This window comes from Mastomys coucha, unplaced genomic scaffold, assembly GCF_008632895.1.
Source record: "Mastomys coucha isolate ucsf_1 unplaced genomic scaffold, UCSF_Mcou_1 pScaffold16, whole genome shotgun sequence".
NCBI classification, from domain to species: Eukaryota; Metazoa; Chordata; class Mammalia; order Rodentia; family Muridae; genus Mastomys; species Mastomys coucha.
Genome location: NW_022196898.1, coordinates 88,051,152 through 88,059,987, shown reverse-complemented (window position 1 = coordinate 88,059,987; position 8,836 = coordinate 88,051,152).

Genomic DNA, 8,836 nt, shown 5'->3' with positions numbered 1-8,836 from the left:
CAGAAATCTGCCTGCCTCTGCCTCCCAAGTGCTGGGATTAAAGGCGTGCGCCACCACTGCCCAGCTATCTTTCTTATAATATGTATCTCTGGACCATTTACATAGTGATTTTCTCACAAGACAGAGCATTCATTATTCCTCACAGCATTTTAGATTCCATCTCCACTATCATTGTTTTACCCATATTCTATCTGTACCAAACATTCTTAGTTTAATGCTATCTGTATTTTCTCCAGTTTACTATTAAATTTAATATACTTGGATATATGCATACAAACATAACAGTATTTAGTACCATGTGATGTTTTGGTATGTTGTACAATATTTAAATCAATAAAAGCATATCTATCTGCACTCATATTGATTATTTTCTTATGGTGAAGCCATTTAAACTAGTTTCTCTAACTTGTTAACTTTATTATCCCTAGTTGATCTAGTAAGTGATAGTTCAGACCTTCTCATTTCTCTTCAATAACAACTCAGTGGTTTGGGATGGATCTTTCCTTATTTTCTATTCCAAATAAGTCATCTTTTGAATTTGTCCCTTTTATAAGTATAAAGGTATTCCTGTAAATATTCATGGTCTGTATCCTTCTCTTAATTTTGTTCACAGGTTTGTTCAAAAGAAGAGAGTCCAGAATACACAATGAGAATGAAACTAAGAGAATGAAACTGAGAGCCAGTGGATACAGCTTGAGCACTATACAATTTTGTACATCCTGAGAAAGCACTTGACTTTAATTTTCCTGTTTCATTGTCTTCAAAGAACTAGTAATACTAGTACCAGCATCATACAGATTCAAAAAATTTAAAATTATGTAATATTTTAAAAGCTCTTAGGATAGTACCTAACAGATAGGTTTGTACAAGTGTTTCAGAAATAAAAATCACATTTTAATGATGTTGGCAATGGCACTATATTAAGACATTTATGATATTTCTAATACCAGCTATGTAAGGCTTTCTTTCCTGATTTATTCTTTATGAAATAAATATAATTTATTTAATTACTTCCATTATCGATTGTGATTTTAATGGTCCCCAAAACTCTATGGAAATAAGAAATATTTACTATTAATTTACAAAAACAGTATCTGAAATCACAGGTACAGAATAGCTCTTTGTTTAAAAAAAGGGAGAAACTAATAGTATTGATATTTAACCTAAACTTGAAAATCAATGGCAGCTCTCAAATATATGAAGCCATCTTGTGCTTGATAGATGCCCCATGTAGTGGAACCTAGGGTGGGGAGGTGGGTGGGTAGAGGAACACCCTCATAGAAGCAGGGGGAGGGAGGATGTGATAGGGGGGTCTCTGGGAGGGAGGGAAACTGAGAAAGGGGATAACATTTGAAATGTAAATGAAGAAAATATCCTATTAAAAGATGAAGCCACCTTATTATCTAATTTTCTGAATTCCTGGTTATTAATGATGTGTCTCAAGAGACTTTAAAAAATTGCTTAGTACATCACTTTGCATTTTTATCCTTAAAGAGTGGAGCTGCTAGGTTTCAACCCACAGTGACATTTGGGAGTAATATCACCTTAATTCTGAAACTATACTAAAGATAAATTGCCTGCATAACTTGGAGAAAGAAAAGTCTGATTATATTATTTGGTCTCATTCTAAACCTCATTGTTTTCATTCCATAAGGCCACGAAATACTGTTTATTACATTGGTAACACTGCCATTGATTAAAACCACCTTCTATAATTTTGAAATGAAAATAGCTATAGAAAAGAAGCATCTGTTTTTATACAGTGGGCATTGCATTGTGATATTTTTGATTATGTAATGCAATATTGTGAAATTCCTCTTTTCCTAACAAAGTAAAGGAGAATAGTTGAGAACTGAAAAGGAAAGGGTGAATAAATAAATAGGAATACAAGAGTATAAGGAAACCATAAGTCCAATAATTTATAACTGCTTGTAAGTTATTAAAATTATATTTATTCATCTAAGCCTTATACAGATAATGCTTTTGATTTTAAGTGGTAAAAATATATACAGTTTGCTATATTTAGAATCTTATTTACATTGTTTGATGTTGAGGCTGGGCTTGAAGAATTTAACAACATTAATGAACACTCCAAAGCTTGTCAGAATCTATCCCAAAGAACTCATCAATAAACATTTATATTGGATGGCTCTCAAAGAGTATTGTGAACACCATATCTCACATGCGGATTGTAGAATTATAGTAGTGGGATTAAGTATATTTGCATAATTGGAATTGTCATAGTGAATAATGCATTCAAAACATTGAAAGTATTGTAATTCCTACCTAGCAGGTAGATTTATTGGTCAGATATTAGGCTTTTAAATTTTACATATGTTTAAAGCTTTGGAAAAATATTTATAGAGTAAGAGAATGAAAAGACAAGACCAAAGGAAACATTTATGAATTACATGTGATAAAGTACTTATGCCTAAAATCAAATGACTGATCATGTAAAATGTTTCAAGGATTTAAAAATGCAGGCATCAACCAAAGAGTACACATGGAGGGACCCATGGCTCCAGTTGCAAATGTAGTAGACAATGGCCTTATTAGGTGTCAATGGGAGGAGGGGCCCTTGGTCCTGTGAAGATGCTCTTTTCCAGTGTAGGGGAATGTGAGGGCAGGAAGGCAGAAGTGGGTGGGTGGTTTGGGGAACACCCTCATTAGAAGCAGGAGGAGTGGAGATGGGACAGGGGGTTTCCAGAGAGAAAACTGGAAAGGGGCTAACATTTGAAATGTAAATAAAGAAAATATCCAATAAAAAATGCAGCAACTCTTATAATTGTGGATTTGCAGTATGATGTTGTTTTGCAAAATAGTTTTACAATCTCTCTAAAACTTTACACCTGCCACATATTCTGTTGCTTTGTGTTTACCAAAGAGAAAGACATTCAAGTCTTTACATAAAAATGTATAATAGTCATAATAGCTTTTATATATAATAAGCAAAACTAAAAACAGCCCTAAAACATTTACACAAATATGTAGAATCAATAGTGGCATGTTAGTAATTTAAACTAGTATCCCAGAACAAAACAATGAACTACGGATACAGCTAGGTCATGAATGAATCTTAAGTACTCATGCTGCATGTAAGAAGAACAATGAAACTAGAAAGTTCTACCTGACAGTAGTGGCACATGCCTTTAATCCCAGCACTTGTGAGGCAGAGGCAGGTAGGTTTCGTTTCTGAGTTCAAGGCTGGCCTGGTCTACAGAGTGAGCTCCAGGAAGGCCAGGGCTATAAAGAGAAACCCTGTCTCAAAAAAAAAAAAAATTCCTACATTGTCATTTATATGAAGCCTATCATAGGCAATCTAAGCTCTAGGGAGAGAACAATTCTATTGCATTTGACTTGGCAGGGTGGAAACTGACAAAAGGGAACATGTGAATGGTGATAGTCATAATGATTACTTTACAAATATGTACAAATGTATAACACAAATCATACACTTTATGTATAGTTGATTGTGCAACAACGACACAATCATATGCATATTTTAAACTGCTTAGGAGAGATAAGAGAAGTAAATTTTTATCTGCATAAATATCATGGAGTATTTTTCACGATTAAACTTTAGCCCTAGGTTCTGGGAGAGTGGATGCGGAGACATAGTATCATGTGCATTACCTTGGATGAAGCAACACTTTTGCCACTGGCCTTGATCTCCTGCCTGTGTTCTGGTCCCTGCAGGATAAGTTTTCACCACTTCTTTGCTGCACTCTGAGGAAATTCACTCATAGTTATGGGTAATTTCTTTTTCCTAATAGATGGAGTGTATCATGAGATAACTGAACATTTTATGGAAGATTATTTTGTCCTCACTTATTCAAACATTACTTTCTCATTACGCTATCAAAGATACTGACCACATATACTCTATAAGTGTACCTTTCTTATTTCCATACAGCTGATAGTTTTCAAGCACATTTTGTAAATTTCCTGGCCAAGTATGAGAGTCAGTAATTTCTCCTAGGAACCCTTATACCTATTAGATATCATATTCCACTAGCAAGTGACTTTGCTCTCCCCATTGAGAAATCAATGGATTGCATGTCTGCTGACTGTCTACTTTATATTTATACATCTGTAAATATGGCCACCAACAACTCAATATATATTTTTCCTTTGATGATAATAGATTTTTTCACTCACTACCTTTTGTTTGCTCTTTTCTCTTCCATCCAAATGCCTTTCTGTCTCTTGTTAGAAAACAAATATCCATCTAAGAAATAATAATAAAACAAAACAAAACAAAAACAACCAAAAGCAGAACAAAACAGCCAAATATGAAAAAAATTCAGTAAATATACAAAACAAACAAGCAAAAACAAAACAACAAAGCAAAACCTATACACAGTTCACACACACACAAGAATAAAACATAAAACCTGAAGCAATAATATATACAAAGAACCTGTAAGGTTTTAAAAAGCAAATTTATAGAGAAAGAGGGGGAAAACACTCTGACAAGCCAACATTACGAGACAAGGAACCTCAAAGCTGCTGGTGAGTTCATTTTGTTTTGTGCATCTACTACTGGCCATGGTACCTACCTTTAAGAGTGGTTTGTTTCCTCACTAAACTTCTTTGAGACTCCTTTGGAGAACTAACTTCTTTCAATTGCATGTGGTTATCCATGGAAGATGATTTATGGGTTGGGGAAAGATATTTATGTCTGACCACTTCTTTCAGCTTTATGAATGCATATTGCACAGACCCCTGCAGGCTCTGTGCATGCTGGCACCATTGCCCTGAGTTCATATGTGTGCCAGCACATATGTCTACAGGGCCGTAATTCCTTGTTGTACTCTATCTCAACCTGTCTTCTCTTACATTCCCCCTGCCTCTGGTTCTGCAGAGTTTCCTGAGCTCTGAGAGGAGGAATTTGATATAGACATACATCTTTCTTAGGGTTGAGTGTTCCAAGTTTTCTTACTCTCTGCATAGTGTCTGGCTATGGGTCTCTGTATGTGTTCCCATGAGCTGGAAGAAACTTCTCTGATGAAGGCTGAGAAAAGCACCGATCTATGTGTATAGCAGAATGGCTTTTAGAGTCAATTCATTGCTATCCTCCTTGGATTTTTCCCTAGGTTCCAGGCCTAACAAATCGCAAGTGCTTAGCCACCTAAGCCACATTGAATATGGATTCCAACTCATGGAATGGGCCTTAAATCCAGCTAGATATTAATCAGTTAATGGCACAAGATTTGTGCCATGACTACTTTAGCATATCTACTAGTCTTAAACATTTTACTTTGGCATAGATTAATGTAGAATGATAGAGATTTAAGGTTCAGAATCTAGGGATGGCCTTTATCATAGCTCACAGGTACCATGCTGGGGATATAGCCACAGTGGTGATGGGATGAGTAAAGAAGTTGTATTCGAGCTCTTTTAGATAGAGCTTAATCTCCATCCCAGCCCCATTCTTTTGATTTAAAGTGTTCCCACCCACCTCCTGATATCCTCAGTGTGGTGGTTAACCTTGAACTTACAAAACTGATAATTTACAAACATCAGGAAGCAAATAAAAAATTAAAATAGTAGATTCAGTAATTAACTGTTTATAATTTGTACACTAAGTAAACAGCAAACATAGCAAGAATATATATTAATAGTGAATAAATAGCATATATACGTGAGGAGTCGGAGCAATGTGCACTATGTTAACACTAACCAAAAGATTGCAGCAGTAGCTGTATTATGTTTGTACAAAGCATATTTCAGAACAAGTAAAATCATTTAAGTAAGTAGGGGCAACACATAATAAGCGTAAATTCACCAAGAAAACACTATTTCTTAATGTGCTTCCGTCTAACATAAGTGTCTCAATATGGCTTAGAATGTAATTTGAGGTTAGATATATTTCTTGTAATATCCTTTTGCTTATGATTGTTTTGACTATCTGTGGCTTTTTGTGTTTCTATTTCTATTTTATAATTATTGTAGTTTTCTGCAAAGCATGTTATTGGATTTTTTATAGAGATTTGATTAAATTGGTAGTTTACTTTTAGAATTATAACCATCTTCTCAATATTAATTTCTCCAACACAGGAGAAAGAAGGCCTTTCTGATGGCTTGCTTCTTTAAGATTTTTTTCCCGATATCTTATAGTTTTTATTGTAGAAGCTTTTTACCTCCTGAGTTGAGTTATTTCCTAATATTTTTTGAGTTCTTGCTACTGAGATATTTTTTCTAGCATTTCTTATCAACTTCGTGACTGAATAGATAAAAACCACTTACATCTGCATGTTAACTTTAAACTCACTGGCAGTGTTTATTTGATCTGAAAGTTGTTGTAAAGAAAAATGAAATGTGAAATTTCTGTGAAAATTGGTAGACCTGATATTTTTTCTATGAAGTGAAGTTCCTTATATTCATAATGTGAAGTACAATATGTTCTTCCTTACACACAGAGACTAGCGTCTAATAAAAACATCAATATAGATATACATGTATTGTGTGTGTCTATGTGTGTGCAGATAATTGAAGTAGAATGAGGATAATTAATTTTGAAAAATGATTGTTTTAGGAAGAGATGTAAAGAAGATAATAGAAAATATGAGACATTGAAATAGTAAGAGGGATACTAGTGATAGAACAAAATAAGTGGGGGTATAGTTGAGAGATGTACAAAAAGAGCCCAACATCAAGATCAACCTAAACAAAACAAAAATTCTTTCATGAGGATTGCTTCTTAACATGCTAACTTATGGACTTGTTAAATATTTATTTGTGACAAAGAATGATAGATCTGAAGGCACAGCAGACAGATTGATATTATAGTTGGAATTTTCAATACATCTCCATGTAATCTAGGAGTCAAACATGGAAAATCACAAAGAATTTATATAGTTGAGGAAGAAGCTCTTAATCATTTGATCATGTTGTCATTGAAGTTGGTCTATCTAACAAGTACAGAATGCATACTCATCTCACGGACACCTGAAACCTTTAAAAAGTATTAAAGGCTGTATCATAATGGCAAGTACATTTTAAACAGAGAGATATCATTAGGAAAGGGAAAATAGATAAATAGGGAGGGAAGTGGGACTAGCATGGAAAGTTTAAGTAGGAGGGCGAAATTGGAGAGAGAGATTGTGGGAGGAATTAAAAGGACAGACATCTAAAATTAAGGGGTGTTTGAGTGGTCCAATGGAAACCTGATTTAATAGAAACTTCCTAAAATATACATTTATGAAGGCAATCTAAATGAAATAATAGGGAGATGGAACAACAACTGGTTATATCTTGTGACTCAACAAAGCTTCCAGTACCTGGAGTGGGTTATATGTTATTAAGTTATTGGGCAAAGGGGTCCCCTCAAATAATTCAACAACACAAGCTGTTCCCAAATTCCTAGGATGAGCAGGGGGAGGGGAAAGGGAAAGGGAATAGGGGTTTGTTTTTGTTTTTTATTTTATTTTATTTTATTTTATTTTTATTTTTGGAGGGGAACATGAGAAAGGAGATATTGTAAACAAAAAATCTAATAAAAAAGGAAAGTTGATACATAATATCTAATGTTCTATGATACAGTGAAAACATGTAGGAAAGATCAGAAGAAGGAATTATAATTAAATGCTTGTTTGGGTAATAAGTTTATAAATAGCATACATTAATTCATTATAAACATCTGAATGTTTCTTCTCTATTTTCAACAAAGAAAAAATATTAGTTAATCAGTGAGTACTTTTACATTTAAGACTTCATAGTACTAGGCACAAAATAGTTTTCTCTGTATACTCAGTTTAACAAGCACATTTATTGTATAAGAGCCATTGATGCATACACAAAAACTTTGGTTGCCAACAAGAATATAATAGCCATGCAAAATGTCTGGAAAGAATATTACAACTATAAGTAAATCTAAGGGTATTTTAATAAACGGGAATGAAAGATTCATAAAAATGCATTGCTAAACACTACAATGTGACTGACATTCTACCAAGTGGTATGCAAATCTCTGTCTCACCCTCTGGGGCCGATCCATCCATCTATCCATCTATCATAGGGATATATGTGTTGTCAGGTTAACCTTTATGAAAACCTGCCGTGGCTAAGCAGTGTTATTCCCCTGTGAGAGCAAAGTGCTCAGAGATTACAAAGGTGACAGAACTAGCAAGGATGCAGTTACCAAGATGGGAAACAGGAGTAAGTCTAAGACCTCACACCCACTCAGATAATTGTACCTCTGCGGGGACTCCGTTTCTACTCTTGAAACTTAATGATACAGATTGCTCAAGATCTGAGGATTCTAGCTTTAAGAGAAGGGTTTTAGCTTATTTATGTTTAGCTTTTAATTTTAAAAAGTATATGTTTTAATTATAATACTTACATTGTTTTTCCTCTTCACCTTTTTCCCTCCAGACCCTCCAGCCACCCCTTTAATATACTCTCAAATTGTATCCTCTTTTTCTTGTTTTCTTACTGTTCAACATATACGTAGCATATATGTGTATTTTTATATATGTATGTGCATACACAATATATAAATATAATTGATGAGTCCATTTTGGTGATGGTGTGTCTATGGTGTCAGTACTGGCTACTTTTTATTGGAAAAACCGTAGGAGGGCTTATGCCCGGGATAAGCTAATTCCCCCTCTTCTCGCCCAATAATTATTAGTTGCCTATAATTATTTGTCTAGGTGTAAGGCCAGTAAATGTCTACACTTACGCTTTAGCCAGTTTATCGATATTGCCATTTTTTCAGTCTTGTTTATGTAGCCTTTTCTTGGAGAATCTGTTTTACAGTATTCTTCTTAGTGTTCTGGATCTTATGATCTTTCTATCCCTTTTCTTTTTTTTTTTTTATTTTAGATATTTT